This window comes from Canis lupus, chromosome 18, assembly GCF_048164855.1.
Source record: "Canis lupus baileyi chromosome 18, mCanLup2.hap1, whole genome shotgun sequence".
Classification (NCBI taxonomy): domain Eukaryota; kingdom Metazoa; phylum Chordata; class Mammalia; order Carnivora; family Canidae; genus Canis; species Canis lupus.
The window spans coordinates 40,144,854-40,164,007 of NC_132855.1; the positions used below are offsets into that span (position 1 = coordinate 40,144,854).

Consider the following 19,154-nt stretch of genomic DNA (forward strand, 5'->3'; position numbering starts at 1 on the left):
TCCCATGTCGGGTTCCCTGCATGGAGCTTGCTTCTCCCTCTGCCTGTGTCTCAGCTTCTCTCTCTGTGTGTCTCATGAATGAATAAATAAAATCTTTAAAAAAAAAAAACTCCTTTTAAAAGCCAGATTAACCAGATTGTCCATTAACATTGACCACATTACCTAGATAATTGCCAAATCTCCATCGCACTCAGGCAGTGTGAATGCAACATAATGTGAAAGTAAGGACAACACATCTTGATGCATACCATACCCTTTCTGTACAAACTTCTTACAATTTTTAAAGGAATCCTCTCTGCCATGTCCCTACTGTTACTGAGAACTGCTTTATATTACATAAGCTAGGAAAAGGGCCATTAGCAAGGATTTCTCTGATGCCACACATAAAAGCAATGCCTCTGCATTTGTTATGTAACAAAGGACAGAGTTCAAATATAAATATGAATGGGACTCTTCTAAGATTGTTTTAGTAGTATCTGCAATAAAGATTGAACTGGAAGGCCAAAATCCTCCTCCCTGGGTGAGATGGCTACCTCGCTTGACAGAGCTGTCCTTATGGCTGAGGCTTTTTATCACTAGGGAAACAAAGAATGTGCCATGAGCTCAGTGCAAATGTCCCACGACTCCTCCTCTTAAAATAAAGGGAGTACATTTCATACCACCTGCAGAACAGGAATAATTTGACAATCACTGAAAAAGATGTCAACAACTTTGATATTTGACTCAATGAACTGATATATATCCAACTAGAAAATTAGGAATCTTGATCTTTTTTAAAAAAAAATAATTTTTAACAATAACTATGGTGATCTTTTTCTTGTTGTGTGATGTTGTGGTTACTCTCCTTTTAATTCACTCAGGATTGTGTGTGCTTGTTGTGCCACTGGAGGACAAACTCCAGCATCTCCTCTACTACAAACCAGAAGAACTCTCCGATGTATAGTTAATGCCCACCTGGGGTGTTTGCAGTGTTGTATACACTTTTAGAAGATATCTGATGTGGAGAAAGAAAAACAGAAACACTCAATCAGAACGGGTTTGATTGACAATTACTACTAATGAGGTGTGTAATCTTCAGCAAGCTCTTCAACCGATTTTTTAACCTAATCTTCCTCTGTATAAAATGAAAATGAACCTCTGTCCCTTTCACTTTATTAATATGCGGTAGGGATTCAGGTATATTTCATAAAAGCTCTTTATAAGGTTCAATATAGCATTCTTACATAAGGTATTACTGTTGTTAATTTCTCTCTGAGAAAGATAAAAATGTAATGAGAACAAAGAATAGTTTGAGAACTATCAGTGTTATGCATCACTTAATAACAGGTCGGTTTTATTTCCCAAATTACTTTCTTTTGCTGTTCTGCTACTATATTATTCCGACCGTTAAGGGAAGACGGTGCATCCTGTGAACAGAATTATGTATGGCCTATTCTGTAATGCAAGTGGGAACTCTGTTCTCTGATTGCAGCATTATAATCTTCCATTACAGAACGCGCTGTAAATCATCCTGCAGACAGAAGACAGTGTTGAATCCTCACATAACCTGCAAACGGTGACACTCTTTATAACAAGGTTACACTACTCTGTCCTCAGCGTGATGGTGAGTGTCTCTTGCATACGTGCTACTACATTTCCATTAGACTGTTAGATATAACGATCAATAAAAGAAGATCTATTTCCATTCCATGGAGCAGCTTCTAAAAGTGGCATAATGAGAAAGAAATACATCTAACTAAACAGCAGACTGAAAAGCACAGAGCATACCAAACTAACAATAAAATAATAATATCTTATACTTGTACAGTACTTTCTTGGTTAAAGAAGTGAGACTTCATGTGATAATTTTATTTGAACTTCACAACCATGAGGTACAACCTCATGGAGTAGGTAGGCAAGTTATGCTTATTGCCATTTTTTACAGATATGTAGAGAGGTTAAATGATACCCCACTCCACAGAAATTTTCTGATTCTGACTGTAGTTGTCTTTCTAACATTTCTGATTAGTAAAATTAAAAGGCAGACAAAAACCACCCCACTGATATGCTTTAAATTATAGTTTTGTGTCTTACCTTCTCAAATGGAGTTTGTGACTAGGTGAATATAATGTTAAGTGAAAAGAGAGACAGGAAGAAAACATGAAAATTGTGTTCTTTGGCAACCCTCTTAGGACTCTCTCACTCCTGAGAGCTTTTTCTCTAACCTCACTTAATAAAACTCTTATCGCTTTAAAAAAAATTGTGTTTAAAAAAATTGTGTTCTTCAAAATGCATAAACTTGTAATGTAGTATGTTCCCACATTTAGTTTGGGAATGGCCATCTAAGATGAGTTTGTGGCATCCACCAGATTTTTTTTCCATAATTAAAATTAATTTGATTTTGATCATTTTAACTATAGTCTTTGTGTAGGCACCTTCAGGTGCATTGAAATGAAAAATATCTGTTCCTTGTTTTTAATGATTTCAACAGTGATCTGGACTCATACCACCGCATTGCCATACCTCTGTCCACACGTCACATACTCATGCTACTTTCTGCGTCACTCCCACTCAATAAATAACAAATACGTGTGTGCACGTGTTAAGAGTTGGTCAGATAATTTTCTAGCTTCTTTCACAAAAATTCTCTCTCCCATGGCTTGACAAAATCTTGCATTTTTCTACAGAGAAGGGTCTCTTCAATTAGGGGCCTGAACGTTTGGGGAAATGGTTGGAAAGGGTCAAATCGAAGAAAACCTAATGAAAAAAGATAATATCACGCATAACTCCACAACTCTGAAACTATACTTGAGTGGGGAGGGTATGAGAGGTTTCTGACCAGTCTCTGCTCTTTTGGCATCGGCATGAAACAATTGTTTCATTAATTGTTCGCTGTAATTGTTCGCTGATGGCTGGTTAGATGGATACATAAATTAAAGGTGGCACATTCCAGGGAGAAACTTCGAATAGAATCTGCATCTTAAATTTCTCTAGCACTTCTGAGCCTCAAAATGGGGCCGGCAGGTTGAGTTTGCACAAAATCATCAAAAATTAATATTCTTTTTCACTTCACCTTATAGTTACCTTCCTGACTCTGACCCACACAAAAGAGCTAAAGAACATGGTAGCATGTAGGAAGCATGATGTGATTTTACACAACATTTTTTATAATGTATGCAGGGCAGATATTATAATCAATACCCTTTCAAAGATTAGGAAACCAATGCTCAGAGAAAGTGGTGCAGCCAAGAATTTGGTCCAAGTCATCTGGTTATATATCCTGCATCTTTCCTACCAGACACTTCTTTGCTACTTCATGGTGCTAAGAACCTAGCTGTCATTTACCTAGTGATTAACCTACCAGGAGTTATATGAGCATTAATAATAGGCGTTGAGACTTGATACTTCTCAGAGATACTGAAAAATCTGGAAAAAGGTAAATTTATTTTTATTAATTTTTTTTAAAGAACAGTGTCCAAAAGAATAAAATCACAAGGTCAAAGAATAAATTGGAGTTGACATGTTCAGCCAGGTAAGCCCATCCAATGCTTCTGTTAAGTGATATTCTAAAAAAATACACGTTGATTAATTTACCTATTCATTCAGGTAGAAGGGAAGAGAGACAAAAACAAAACAGAATTTTATTTGTCTCTTCATGTCACATGCAGATTTGAATCCTGACATCCAGAGATGTCCTTTGTAATGTTCTCTATAACACATTTTCAGAGGGTCTTAATATAACAAAATTACATTTCTTCTGTTAATTTGTTTGCTTTTTGATAAGTATATTCCAAGTTTGAATTAAGTTTTTGATGCATGAAAACCACCAGAAAAGATTTGAACTAATTTTTATTTTTTGTCTACTAGCCTCTCCCTTTCATTCCATTTTTCTTTTCCTCAGTCGAGGCTACCCTGACATTAAACTTGAATTTGGATTAAAAAATCCTCAGGCAACACTAGCTATTGTACTAGATAATAAACAATATTTATTTAGTGTAGAAGTTGCATTAAAGATAACTTAAAGGTGATTTTCATACTTGAAGATAATTTTTTAGTCTTTCAGTCATATATTGCTATATAAAATATGGTTTTAAATGTTTTAATAGCTATATTTTAATATAACTGGTGTTCTTTATAATCCTATGTATTTAAATATATTTTTCTGGCTAGGAAAATATCTCATATCTCTATCTCACACTGCTAAAATGTCCATGGCACAAAATAGGTTAATAACTTTTGCTCTATGTGCTGGGATACCATAGGTCAAACAGAAGACAACAGCCCCCAAACACACATTTATAGAAATTTAGTAATGTAGGTACAAAAAGGCCTATTTGTTGTGGTAGTGAAATAAAAAAAATTTTAAAGATTTTATTTATTCATGAGAGATGCAGAGAGAGAGAGAGTCAGAGAGAGATACAGGAAGAGGGAGAAGCAAGGTCCCCTCAGGGAGCCCGATGCTGGACTCAATCTCAGACCCTGGGATCACCTCCTGAGCCCAAGGCAGATGCTCAACCGCAGAGCCACCCAGGTGTCCCGGTAGTGAAATAAAATTAATTTAAAATAGAAGGAGATACAATGTAGAGATATAATGTATGTGAATTTAGTTCATAAGCTATGAAAAATTACGTAAATAATGGTATTATTGTTATTGCTAGTAACAATGTTGAAGTGCAAAGAACAACATTTACTACCTCTCAATACCTCTTATTCCCTTTGCCAAACTTTATGGAATTTCTAGCATCTCACTCCAGTGGAAAGAGGGTTTTAAAAATTTATTTAATCTTCATTCAGAATACAAACTGAATTATAAACTATATATGTCCTTCTTTCCTGTGTGGGGCTTTTATTCCACCCACCCACCCCACCCCGGAAAGGACAAGATTTGTATATATTTAATATGATAATTTCCCTTTTTCAAATTTGGTGCTCCGTATTCTGGTCCATAAGAAAAATAGAAGATTCTAGAAAATAGCAGGTAATAACAACCCTTTAATTGAAAATATGGTATTTTAAAAAACATGCACTTTCCTATTCTTGCAATTTTCTCTACCGTTTAAAGGTTCTAAATTTTAAAGTCACAGAACTTGATTTTTTTTCTACCCTCATTCCAAAATATCTTATGAAAGGAGAAAAAAAAAAAAAAAGAAAGGAGATAGATATATCACTCTAGACAAGAGTGGAAGATATGGAAGAAATTGCTGTGGAACCCCTTATATTGATCAACAGGTTCAAGGCAATATGTTAGAATTCTACCTGGCTTCTTTGCAGAAATTGAAAAGCTCACATTAAAATTCATATGAAATTCAAGGGACCCAGAATGAAATAAATAAAATAAAATAACCTTGAAAAACAAAGTTGGAGGACTTATAAATCCAGATTTCAAAACTTAGGCCAAAACATCAATAATCAAGACCATATGCACTGGTATAAGTGTAGACATAAAGATCAATGGAATAAAATCAAGAGTCTCAGAATAAACCTATTTATCTATGGCCAATTGATTCTAAACAAGGATGCCACGACCATTCAATGGGGAAAGAATTGTCTTTTTAACAGATGGTGCAGAAATGCCTGAATAGCCACATGCAAAAGAATGAAGTTCAACTCTTACCTCATATCATTAAAAAAAATTCACTCCATCTGAATCAAAAACAAGCATACAAGTTGAAACTACAAAACTCTTAGAAGAAATCCTGTTTGGTGTGAATCTTCCTGACCTTGGGTTCAGCAGTGGATCCTTCAATATAACATCAAAAGCACAAACAACAAAGAAAAATAGCTAGTAGGACTTCATCAAATTAAAAACTTCTGGAGGCACCTGGGTGGCTCAGTCGGTTAAACATCCAATTCTTGATTTCAGATCAGGCCTTGATCTCACATTGTGGGTTCAAACCCCATGTTGGGCTCCACTCTGGGTGAAGCCTAGTTAAAATACATACATACATACATGCATACAAACCTCTGTACCTCAAAGGACCTCATCAAGAAAGGGAGAAGACAACTCACAGAATGGGAGCAAATGTTTGCAAATCATACATATTTGATGGAGTCATATTTAAAATGTGTGAAGAACCTTTAAAACTCAACAATATATAAAAGCAACCCAAGGGTGCCTGAGAGGCTCAGCTGGTTAAGTCTCTGACTCAATCTCAGCTCAGGTTTTTTTTGTTTTGTTTTGTTTTGTTTTTAAAGATTTTATTTATTCATGAGAGACATAGAGAAAGAGGCAGAGACATAGGCAGAGGGAGAAGCAGGCTGTCTGTGGGGAGCGGATATGGGACTCGATCCCAGGATGCTGGGATCATGACCTGAGCCAAAGGCAGACACCCAACCACTAAGCAACCCAGGTGCCCCTCAGCTCAGGTTTTGATCTCAGGGTTGTAAGTTCAAGTGCTGTGTTGGGTTCCCTGCTGGGCATGGAACGTATTTAAAAAAACAAAACAAAACAAAAAGCAACCCAAATAAAAATGGACCTGGGTTTGGTGGACTGAAAACAGAAGAACTGTCAAAAGATTATATAAGAAATAATCTGACGCTCAGATGAACTTCCAAAGCCTGAATTCAGTTTCCCCCAGCCTTGGTAGAAGAGCGGGCACTTATAGTTTGGTGAGAAGGGCCAGAAAGTTATGGAACTCCAGGTATAAGTGAAGGTGAAGAATAAGGCTCTGAAACTGAAAACAGATGTTTTCAGGGAAAGCTTGTTGGACTCCCAAAATACTGGCAATCACATATTTACCCCCAAGTTGGAAGTTAGATTTCTCCCTGGAAAAAGTGACCAGCCACCCCCCCAAAAAAATATTATAAATTCCAGTTGGTTAACATACAATGCTATATTAGTTTCAGGTGTATAATATAGTCATTCAGCATGTCCATACATCACTCTGTGCTCATCATAAGTGCCCTCCTTAGTCTCCATCACCTATTTCACCCATCCTCCCACCCACCTCCCCTCTGGTAACCATCAGTTTGTTCTCTACAGTTAAAAGTCTGTTTCTTGATTTGTCTGTCTGTCTATCTCTCCAAGAAAAAAATTTGAGGTACCTTCTTAAAATATAGTGAAGTTTTTGCTTATTCATCCTACCTCAGATATCAAATCTGGTCATATTAGCAAGGATAAGGGTAGAGGGGTTGTGTATAACAAACAAACCAGTAGAAAACCACAACTATGAGCAGAGAGTAAAAGGAACTCAAAGAAGGTGGGATATAGGTTAGGTAGAGACCCTAAGTGTCCATTGTATGTTTTCAGGATAGATGTTTTAGGCAAAAGAGAGATATGAGAAAAGAATTCCAAGCTGAGGGAAAAACTGAAGCAAAGCAAGCAAGTGTAGGTCCTATCTAGATACCAGTATATGACTCTGTTTAGCTAACAGGGGAAAGATGAGAGAGTGCAATGCAAAATAACATTGGAAACGGAGATTCTATGACCTTCATACCTAATCCCACTCTTCATCTTCACCCCCTGCTTGAAGCAGCCAGAGTTCTGTTTGTCCTTTTCTGATGGTTGCTGTGTTCTGGTAGATTGCTGAGAGGATTTGAAAACCAACCAGTTCAGACATGTCTGCGAAAGCTCATGGAGGTCAAGTGGTGAGAGGTTTGTATAAGCACCCCGTCTGTCTCCTACTTAAGACTGTACAGGGAACATTTATTATCCTAATTCCTCAGTTAAACTGGTTTCATAATTATTTTTCCAAGTAGAGTTCTATCCATATTTATACTCAAGTAGTATTTATACTCAAGAAGCATTTAAAGTACCTGTGAGAGAAAAAGTGGTTTTTCAAAGTCCAGTATAATATCCAATCCTGAATGCCATTGCTTGACAGAGGAAATGATTTTATCAGAGGATAGAAAACTTACCTGGAAAAATGCCGAGGTAAAAAAATATCAAAGTTCTTTAACAGAACACAAAAAATGGACAAATATCTCTGAAGATGCATTTTTGAAAAAGTAAAGAGACACTAATAAACAATGTTAGGAATAAAAACTCAACAATGCTTCCATGATTAAAAAGATAGTAAGTAGACACTATGAACAACTTGATGTGATGCACTTGGAAACTCAGATGTCATGTATAAACCCCTAGAAAAAAAAAATGACTTACCAAAATTTACTTAGGAAGAAATGGGAAATGTAAACAGTCATATTATAAAAGAAATTGAATCAAAAGTAAAAACCTTCCTATGGAAAAACCAGGCCCAGTCAGTGTTGTCAGCAATTTCCAACACATATTCAAAAAACAAGTAAGTCTTCATTCAAGGAAAAATAATTTCAACCTCATACAAACTATCTCAGTGTATAGAAAGGTGGGAATGTCTCTAGCTCACTTTATGAAGCTACTAAAACTCTGATACAAAACCCAGTGGAGCATGAAAATAAAATTGCAGATCAATCTCGCTCGTGAACATAGATACAAAAATTAGACTATTAGCAAACACAATCCAGAAGTATGGGTATGTGTTTGTGTGTGTATATTTTAAGATAATGCATCATTTGGATGATCCCCGTGGTGCAAGTTTGATTTTACATAAGAAATATATATATATAACCATATATTTATATATTTTACTGGCAAAAGGAGAAATCACATAATCATCTCAACAGAAATAGAAAATGCAATTGATGAAATTCCACATCTTTTCCTAAATTAAAATAAGTTAGAAATAAAAGACAACTTCCTTAAACTAGCAAGGCAACTACAAAAAATTTACAGGTAGCAACATATTTAATGGTAAAATATTTAAAGCATTCATTTTGGGCTGAAGAACAAGACAAGGGCATCTGTTAGCACCATATGTATAACACTGTACTGGAGGGTATAGCCAGTAATCAGGCAAGAAAAAGTAATAAAAGGTATGAGAACTGAAAAGAAAGAAAGAAAGCTGTCAATATTTGTGGGTATACTCTGTGAATTAAAAACCTAAAAAAAAGCTACAAATAAATTATTAAAGTTAATAAAATAATTTAATTCAGTTGCAAGATATAAAACTCAATATATAAGAAAAAATTTCAATAAATATAAACTTTTTAAAGAGATATGTACAGTAACATCAAAATTATAAAATGTCTAGGAATAAATATAACAAAACTGTGCAAAGAACTTTATAATGAAAATTATAAAGCTTTATTGAAAGATAAAGAAAACCTAGCTAAATATAGATATGAAAATCATATACATGAATAAGAAGAGTTGATGTCATACAAACACCAATTCTTCCCAAACAGATCAGTAACTTCAATGATCTTCCCATCAAAATCCCAAAAACGACTTCGTGGTACTTGACAAACTGATTTAAAAATTTATATGGAAGTGCAAAAGGCCAAGATGAAGAAGAAAAAAGGATACTTAATCACATACTTAGAATTGTTATAAAGCCCTAATAATTACAACAGAGTGTATTGTCACAAGATCATCAAATGAAACAGGAAAGTCCCAAACAGATCTACTTATATGATACTGACTGATCATTAGAGAAAGAATGTACTTTTCAGTAAATTATCTTGGTATACTTAGGTATACACAAATGATAAAAAAAATTATAACCCTATTATACACTATATTTAAAAACCAGTTTCATTAAACTAAAGTCTTAGATGGGAAAGGCAAAACTAACAAAAAAGGAGAATATCTTTATGGCACCCATATAGGGAAAGATTTCTTAAAACACACAAACTGTAAAGGAAAAGTTAAATTCTATCATTTCATTCAAAAGATATAAGAGCAATTAAAGGAAAAATGCATAAACTGGGAAAAGAGATCTTTTGACACAAAGCTGACAAAAGATTAACATCCTTAAATATGTTGAAAAATAAAAAAACAAACACAAAACCTCCTAAAAATCAATGAAAAACAAAGAACTCCATAACCAGGGGCACAATTTTGAACAAGAACTCTACAGATGAATAATAATAAATGGAAATAAACACAGGAAAAGATGCTCAACTTTATTAGAAAAGATGAAGTGCAAATTCAAATTACAATGAGATAAGATATCATACCCAGAATGGAAATTAAAGTCTGGCAACATTGCATGCTGGGGAGAATGTAGGAAAAGCATGGGTTTTATACTGCTGATAGTAGAATCTATAGTTCCTACAATCAGACACAATTTATCATTTTCTAATAATACTAAAAATGTGTATACCCCATGACCCAAGAATTCCACTCTTGGAAATCCATGCACATATGCACCAAGACAAATATCCCAAATTGTACATAGAAGCACTGTTTATCATTTCAACGAATTCTGAGCAATCCAAATGCCTATCAGCAACAGGAGAGATAAATAAGGAGTGTGCTACTACAATGGATTACTATGTGCTAGTGACATTTAATAAATTTCAGCTACATGAAACAACATGAATTAAAGAAAAATTTGATAAAAAATATATATATGGCATGATTACTACACTCATACAAAGCCAGGATGAGTCAGGGAAAAGGTAATGTTATTATGAAAAGGAGTAAAATCACAAATGCAAAATGCTGGATCATAGTTAAGTGAGAAAAGAAAGGGCACCCACAAAAAACTTCGACATTCTTAGTAATACTCTATTTCTTGCCTGGACAGTGTGGGTAAGTGGATGTTCACTGTATTTCTTTACACCTTACACACATTCCATCAATATTTTCATACTGACTGCATATCTCAGTTTAAAAATTTTTAAGTTGTTTAGGTATATTGAGCACAGTAACAACTTTTCAACACTCTACGGTAGCACCATCTGGGAGTCTGCGTCCCCAGTCCAAGGATTTAACCAGCCAGAGCCTATGGCAGCAAAATCCCAAATGCAGAAATGAATGCATCGGACCATTGTAACCTGTCACACTCAGTCACCTCATCTAATTTCTCTTGTTCCAATTCATCTCCCAATTATAAATTTAACATCCCACGTAGATTTGCCCACAGGGAGAGAGGGTACCGATCAACAAACATGAGTCACCGGAGAGCTTGATAGCTCCATTTCTCACTGTAATTTAAAGCTGGCATTCTGGCTGATATTTTAAGTTCTGTAAGTATCCTCAGGGACAAGCTATGCCTGCTGAAGAGAAGATGGAAAGATGAATCATTCCAAGGACAAGTGGAGGAGGAAGCTGAGAAGGAGACAGAGAAGCAGAAGGGAAGAAGTTGTTGTCCAAAGCCACATTTCAGATGCAATAACAAAAGACTTTATTTATTTATTTATTTTTACAAAAGACTTTATTATAGAGGTACTTAAAACTGGTTGCAGGCTGAATTCTGAGTGTTCACAAAGCAAGTATGCAACTGATTAAAAAAGTAAGTGCCATCGTGGAAGATAGTATCCTGTAGTGGGAAGAGGAAAGTTTTCAGTCAGATTTGACTCATACTGGCACATCTTCACTCATGAGGTCCCTGAGTCTCAATGTATTCACCTGTAAATGAAAATAATAGTACTGGGCATGATTAAAGGTAAAATACTGTAACTCTTTTCAAAGGAGGGGCAGGGGAAGGTAGTTTGGGGGGAAAGGAGGAGCTTAGTTTTGATGCCAGATCCAGCCTGGCTCCAGCTCAGCCACCTTCTGGTTATATGGTCTGCAAACTGGTTCGTCTCATCTAGAAAATGGGGTAATGAGACACACCTAAGATGTCAAGAGGCTTAGAGATGATAATAAGCCAAATACTGGCATTTAGGAAGTGTTTGATAAAGTTTGCATAATATCATTGTTACTGGATGTTGATACATTATTTAAAAAGCAAGAGATGTCTAGGACAAGGAGCCAACAAGACCCGGGGGACAGGAGAGGACAGAGTTTTGTTTTCGTTTTTAAGATTTTATTTATCCATCCATGAGAGACAGAGAGAGACAGAGACATAGGCAGAGGGAGAAGCAGGCTCCCTGTGGGGAACCTGATGCAGGACTCAATCCAGGGCCCGGGGATCACTACCGGAGCCAAAGGGAGATGCTCAACCACTGAGCCACCCAGTGCCCCAGAAGGCATAGTTGTAGTGATAGTCCATTGGCATGAGCTGAAGCAAGTGGGCAGAGAGGAGCAACAGCCAAGCTACACAGAACTGGCTATGGTGAAGTATGGAGAAAGTGCCAAGCAGGAAGGAAACCGACCTTGGATTGGCCTGGTCATGGGCATCAGCCACTCAGATGTGGCAGTTGTACCCAAGGACAGATCTCTATTCACTAGGAAGGAGGGTACGAAGAAGCAGCACTGCCAGTCAGTCCCAGAGAAACTTCGGTAGCAGTTTAGTAATCAAGATAAGGACTCCAGATGTAGCTGTGAGGTAGATAAGATGGTGACTATGGCTCCTTAAATGTTCTAACAAGGTGGAAGTAATCATTCTCCTCTGAGTAAAGAATGTTCAGGACTTCTGGGCTGACCTGGAGTACAATGTCTAGGTAACTCATGCTGGCAAGAGCATAGACCATTGCTTAACCTGGGGCTACAGTACACAGAGCAGAGGAAAAAGTCCTGTGAGGCAGCATGCTGGGCAAAAGCTAGATTCTGGCCGGCTGCACCATCCAGAACAGGGCCAGGCTGAGTCCTAGGCATTAGGATGGAAAGCAAGTTTGAAACCTGGGGTGGTATCTGTGCCAGCAAAAGTTTCTACAGATGGCATCTGATAGGTTGTTGGGGGTGGGGCTCAGGAAATAACATGTGGATGGATGGGAACAATCAAAGATACAATCAAAGATACAGAATTTACTTGATAACACTGTGTAAGAACTCTATCTACAAGAAGCCAAGCACATTTCATTTTTAGAATGGCAGAGCTGGCAATAGGGCTCACAGTGAGGATGATGCCCAGAGCATGCCCAGTCCCCAACTCACACTCCTTCCCTTGAGCCAATTCTCTGTTGGTTCTTAGGAATGACAAAGCAAAATGCTATTCACAAAGATGTCTGCCCCTGAGTTCCTGGCTCTGCTGAATGCAAGTTTGGTGTCTGAAGAATAAAAATCAATTTCCTGAAAGAACAATGTGTAAAAGAGTGTGTCATTTCAAAGTATTATGAAGAATTCTGTAAGTATTTTTGACTTGGAAAATCACTTTGAAGGGAACACAGTTGTATTTCTTGAATGGGAAACTAATCCAAATTCAGAATAACTCTTTCAAGACCATTTTCTTCCTAGTTTACCTCTCACTAAGTACATTAGAAACGTTCTAATAGAGTATTTGCTTGCAGACACATAGGTTTCCTCCATAGCTTTAATTAATTTCAACACACACATTATGGTGTGGGATGCTGTTGGTCACCTGGCATAAGCATGATTCAGGGCCCCCACAAAGTGCTGTGAGTTGGTAGGACAGGTAGCTTTCTCTGTCACTCAGAATCTCTTTTATTCATCATCAGCAATGACAAATAAAACACTTGGGTGCTTTTAAGCATTAATAACAAAGGTCTGCTTTTTCCAAATACCCTCCAATTTGAAAAGAAATAAATCATCTCAAATTCTACCTCCCACACCAGGGGGGTTATTTCATCTCAAGTTAGAGTGGGGAGCAAACTCTTGGGGGAAATAACTGGACTTTCTAATCCTAGTGTAAAAGGTCTTAGTTCATGACTCAAGACTTCTTTTTTTTTTTTTTTAAGATTTTATCTATTTATTCATGAAAGACATAGAGAGGCAGAGACATAGGATGAGGGAGAAGTAGGCTCCCTGCGGGGAGTCCAAAGTGGGACTTGATCCCAGGACCCCGGGATCACACCCTGAGCCAAAGGCAGATGCTCAACCACTGAACCACTCAGGTGGCCCCATGACTCAAGACTTTTAATTAATCACGTTATTCTGTGTTTCTTCTATTTACCTTTTCTTCCACCTGGTTAAAGATCCAATTTATTCTAAAATGTCTTTATTTCATGGCACATGACATCTCTAAGTGATAAGATTTGTCAGTAAAGTCATCATAATTATAATTTCTGGTACCTGGTTCTCTCCAGCACTCTGGCAGAAGGGGGCAGGTGGCAGAGAATGTGTCCTGATGTCCATCTTCTGTGCTGGCTTGAGGATAAGCTTAAATATCCTTCCATTAAAAAATCTTTTTCTACCAGCTTCAGCCTCTGTGGCCATCCAAAATTCTGACGTCTCTCTGGAATACTCCTTAGGCTTCAAACTTAAACTAAGTCTAGGCCTATTTTGGAAAACTGGGCTTCTCTTTATATATGAGGAAAATAAAATTGGCTTAATTTTTTTTTAAGTGAACATACTGGAACTGCATTCTGAACAAGTAGCAGGATTCATCACTTTTTTTGGGGGGGGGGAGATTTGTTTCTGAGTTTTATTGTTAGAGAACGGCCTGGGCTAGTCTGGAAGAAAGATACTGAGAAAAGGCAGGAGCTAGATTGTATGCCATATGATAAAATGACAGGGATTCTTGACTTTCCTCCTGGCAGCTGGAAGGGAAAAAAGTATTAGGGACCCCAGGAAATGTAGGGAATGGGAAGATAGGAACTTGCAGACTCCAGCAACCTGAGGCATTGATGGCTGAAGAGAAAGATGGCCACTAATGGATTCCCCTATGGAGAGCCTGGCCATGTTCTTTAGGAATAGATTGAAATCAGCCATTCAGGTAGTGTCTTCATCCAGGTAGGCTATTATCCCCAAATCTTTATTAAAATTCTGTGACAACAGCAGCTTTTTGACAGAACTACTGCGGAAAATGAAGGAAAGGGTAGCTGATGCCTAACAGAAGGAGAAAGAAGTCAGTAGAAGTGCTGACACACATGGTTGGTGGAGGCAAAGCCAGGGAAGGAATTCTGGGGGACAGATGACAAACAGCATCCAGAAGAATGTACACTTCTCCCATCCGAGGAGCCTCACAAGTACTACAGAAGGAGGTGACCTTCCCAACACTATATGGCATGGGAGTGTAGCTCAAATAGGATATGTGCCCAGAATGCTATAAGACTCAAGAAATCTATGAATTACGCATAACCCACAAATTTCTTTTTTCTTCTCTAAAAAGTCAGTATCATGTCACTTTCTGATATTTATGTGAAACCATTCATTGTTATGCTTCTTATGTTTTCTTTTCTTTAACTGAAAGCAAATGAATCTAAAGGAATTGGTTATTATCTGCCAATCCAACTCACGAAAGATTTGCTTTGTCAGACATTGACAAAAGAATTTTGTTCTGTATTACATCTTCTAGTGGAATCTAAACATTCCTATGAGGAAGAGCATTTTAAAACTAAGTTGTGTTGGTTTCTGGCTGCTCCGTTAGCCAAAGTCCTCCTTGACTTCATTCCTTTCAAAGATGGAAGCAAGAAGACAAAGTTATGACTCTGTATATACAGAGGACATGAAACAGGGATAGACTTAAGAAATGCTATAACTCCCACCTCACAGACATTGGGTTCTTTTCTGACAAGTCCAGATTCAGCTTATGGATTCTTCTCAAACCAGACTCCTAGCAGCCACTATAAGTCAGTTAGAACTGGCACGTGAGATATAGTGGACTCTCCCTATGCCCTGTCTCTTCCTTTTACTGTAGACATTGTTACAGCCATACCTCTGCTCACAGGTACATGCTGATAGCGCCTCACATTGGCTTCACCACTTACCTCCTGCATTCTGACCTATGGCTTTTCTGTCACCACCTTGAAGGACCCTTTGGGAATCTGTCATACTCTCTTACATACATAGCCTGCAAACACAAGGGAGTTAATACTCAAAGGTCAACTTTTGACCAATGAGGGATGCAAGCTAGTGGATAAAGGCCGTACCCTCCCTTTTTCCATCTGGATAATACACTCTGAGGCACAGTCTATACTGCTTGTTAGAGAATTCCAGATGCCAACATCAGTGACCAACCCAAGACCTCCCTTGTGCTGGCTTTCCCTCCTTTCCACTATCCACTACCCTTTGCTACTGTTTCTTAGGACCACTTCCCAAAATAAACTACCTACATAGTTTATTGCTTTTTGAGGGAAAGCCCTTGCTTTTTGAGGGAAAAAACAAGGCTAAGCAAACTATACCTTAACAAATGAAATAACAGTTTCATAAATAAAATAATTTGATTTTTATTTTGTTATGCTTCTTTTATAGTCTCTCCCTCAAGAAACCTACAAAGGATTTAAGCATATGGTCATGACAAATTGTCCTTTACACCTCTTCACTGTCTGATGTAGAACATTGTCATGTAGATGAATTTAATCTCTAATTAATATGTTTCATGTTTGCATTTAAAAAAATAATCTATAGATATTAAAATATTTGTACTTGGCTTTGTTGTTGATAATTTAAAGTAAACAGAACTTTCGAGTTTTTTTAATTTTACTTTAGATCTGGCTTTGCATTTATTACAACTTAGTATGTTGACTTATTTTTATACTTGGCACTTGTTTTTATGGATGGTTTTGATAGAATCTAACATCAAGTTTACCCAAATTGTCCCTTCTCTTTAGGAAATTCTGGCCCATAAATGCATGCTTTAAAACAAAAAGGAGGGAACTGAGATGTCTCAGGATGGACAAGGCTTGAAGTTTGTTCTCTGTAGTTGCTGCCAGGTTTCTGGGAATCCATGGAAATGGGAGGTGAGGGGCAAAGGTAAGTAGTTATGATATATCTCAGCAGCCAATTTTGATGAAGGCCATATAACAAATTTGTAATGTAACCAATGTAACCAGTATATGCAACCAATGTAACCACTATTTAAAACTCTCTCATTCCAAGTCTTAATATGGAATTTACCCCTTCCCATCTGGCCAGTGAAGGCAAGTCTCTGTACCTGTTTTATCAGCCTACCTTTGTTCATTCTCATAGTAATCATTCAGCAGCCTTCTCCCTTCCAGCACTATAGCTGCAGGTGGTGCTGGATACCACTTTCCCATAAAGCTGGCAATCACAGTCGACTTAGGAGTGTCTGAGGGTGGGGACAGGGTGTGAGGTGGTGGTTTGTTTCCCCAGAGCCAAGGAAAAGTCACCTTTCATCCTATCTAACCATCTGTTTTGTCTTTGCAGAAATGTCTAAATGATTGGAGATGAATCTTCAGTAGCACGAATAAAGGCTAAAGGTCCTTGTTTGCTTATTCTGGCTTAACAACCTACTCACATATTAGTACAGTCTTAAGATTTTCAAGGCTAGTGCTTTATAATTTGTTGTATTATTCTTTTGTAATGTAAAATAACTTTTACATTTTTTCCTTTAAGAAGTTAGTCTGTGATAACTGGTGATAGGTTAATTCTTGATTTTGTGTGAGTGAGTCAGAAATGCACAGGGATCAAGTAGATCTTACATGGTTGCATTTGAGAAAGGCTATTCAGAACCAGGGAAGAGTCATGATGAATCAGTGAAAACAGGCCAAGGTGACCTTTAAAATGAAGTAATGAGGGGCACTTGGGTAGCTCAGTCCATTAAGTGTCTGCCTTTGGTCCAGGTCAGGATGCCAGATTCCTTGAAACTCTGCTCAGGGAGGAGTCTGCTTCTTCCTCTTCCTCTGCCCCTCCCTACTGCTCATACTCTCTCTCTCAAATAAACAAAATCTTTTTAAAAAAGTAATAAATAGGGCAGCCCAGGTGGCTCAGTGGTTTAGCTGCCTTCAGCGCAGGGCATGATCCTGGAGACCCGGGATTGAGTCCCATGTTGGCTCCCTGCATGGAGCCTGCTTCTCCCTCTGCCCTCTGCCTGTGTCTCTGCCTCTCTGTCTCTCTGTCTCTCTCGAATAAACAAAAAAAATCTTTTTTTAAAAATAATTTTTTTAAATTAAAAAATTTATAAATAAAATGAAGTAATGAGCAATTAATGGTCTTAGAAAACAGAAATTTTTATTAGATTAATCTTTTAGATATGAAAAAGAGTTGGGGGGGGTGGTCAATCCTGGACCACAGGTGTTAAAATTTTAGGACAGCTCAGAAATAGGAAAAACAAAAGTGTTTCCCTAGAAAGGAACCCATATATATACATATATGGTTCTCATGGTTCTCGATTTTTCTTGATATTTGGTTTATTCATACCTAAATCTAAACTCCACTGTTGGAATTTTTCTTCAATATCATCTAAAAAGCTATATAAATAAAAATATACTTGCACTATTATTTAAAACAGTGAAAAGTTAGAAACCATCTAAACAACCCATTACATGTTTATTAGTTAAATGCATTATAATACATCGATCAATAGACTATTTTGCAGCCATAAAAGTAAAGATTATGAAGACTTTGTAGCAACAATATAGAGGACACTCAAGAAAGCTTATTAAAAAGCAAGGTTTCTCAATTTCAATACTATTGACATTTGGGGTCAGATCATTGTCCTTCAGAGTGGGGGGGCTCTCCTGTGCACTGCAGAATGTTCAGCAGCACCACTGGTCTCTACCCCCTAGATGCCTATGGCACCACCACCCCAGCTGTAGCAACCAAAAATGTCTCCAGACATTGCCAAAAGTCCCAGTCTATGACTGGAGTATGGGGGAAAAAAACCCAAGTTGAAAACTATTGTTAAAGGGGAAAAACAAACTACAAAAATCTCTTTTCTACTATAATTAAATCTAATGATATTAGGTATGCATCTAGCTCAGAACTAAGATTAAACAAAAAATAATCAGAACATTGACTTATTAAGGTAGTAGGTTACTGAATGATTTTCTTTTTATAAGTTCTTTTTTTTAAGATTTTATTTATTTATTCATGATAGAGAGAGAGAGAGAGAGGCAGAGACACAGGCAGAGGGAGAAGCAGGCTCCATGCCAGGAGCCCGATGTGGGACTCGATCCCGGGACTCCAGGATCACGCCCTGGGCCAAAGGCAGGTGCTGAACTGCTGAGCCACCCAGGGATCCCTCTTTTTATAAGTTCTTAATAAATAAAAATTTATAGGGAAAATATCAGATGTGAAGTAACATTACAGTTATACTATTTTTGCAATAAAAATGAATGGCATGGTTGAAAGTATAAATGAATAAATGGTTTTCTTACCTCTAGCCCTAATGAACCCTATCCATTAGACATGAGCCATCTAGAACAAATTTCATGATTTATCTTCTAGAAATTCCCTACTCACAGAGTTATGATAGCTGAAGTATGATTAGGTTTGTACCTCTTGCTTTCTTCAATGATAGAAGGTCAAAGTATTAGTTTGCTAGGGCTGCCATAACACATACCACAAATGGGATGGATGCCATAACACTTATCACAGAACAGGTAGCTTAACCAATAGAAGTGTACTGTCTCTAGTTCTGAAGACTAGAAGTTCAAAATTAAGATGT

The 19,154-nt window shown here is 37.3% G+C and overlaps 1 protein-coding gene and 1 long non-coding RNA gene across 5 annotated transcripts in view; one reads left to right on the forward strand and one right to left on the reverse strand.

The window, feature by feature from the left end:
• Positions 1–19,154, reverse strand: part of DYNC1I1 (dynein cytoplasmic 1 intermediate chain 1) — a 438,187-nt gene that overhangs the window by 389,360 nt on the left and 29,673 nt on the right. The window lies entirely within an intron of this gene.
• LOC140609019 (uncharacterized) overlaps positions 1–19,154 on the forward strand; it is a 47,192-nt gene that overhangs the window by 22,604 nt on the left and 5,434 nt on the right. Inside the window, exons 2-5 of one of the 2 annotated variants that reach the window (XR_012011029.1) lie at positions 861–1,063; positions 1,493–1,603; positions 16,357–16,498; positions 16,913–16,965. This is a non-coding gene — a long non-coding RNA (uncharacterized lncRNA). Of the gene's footprint in view, positions 1–860; positions 1,064–1,492; positions 1,604–16,356; positions 16,499–16,912; positions 16,981–19,154 lie in introns of those variants that run through there. The other variant, XR_012011028.1, reaches the window with a different exon arrangement.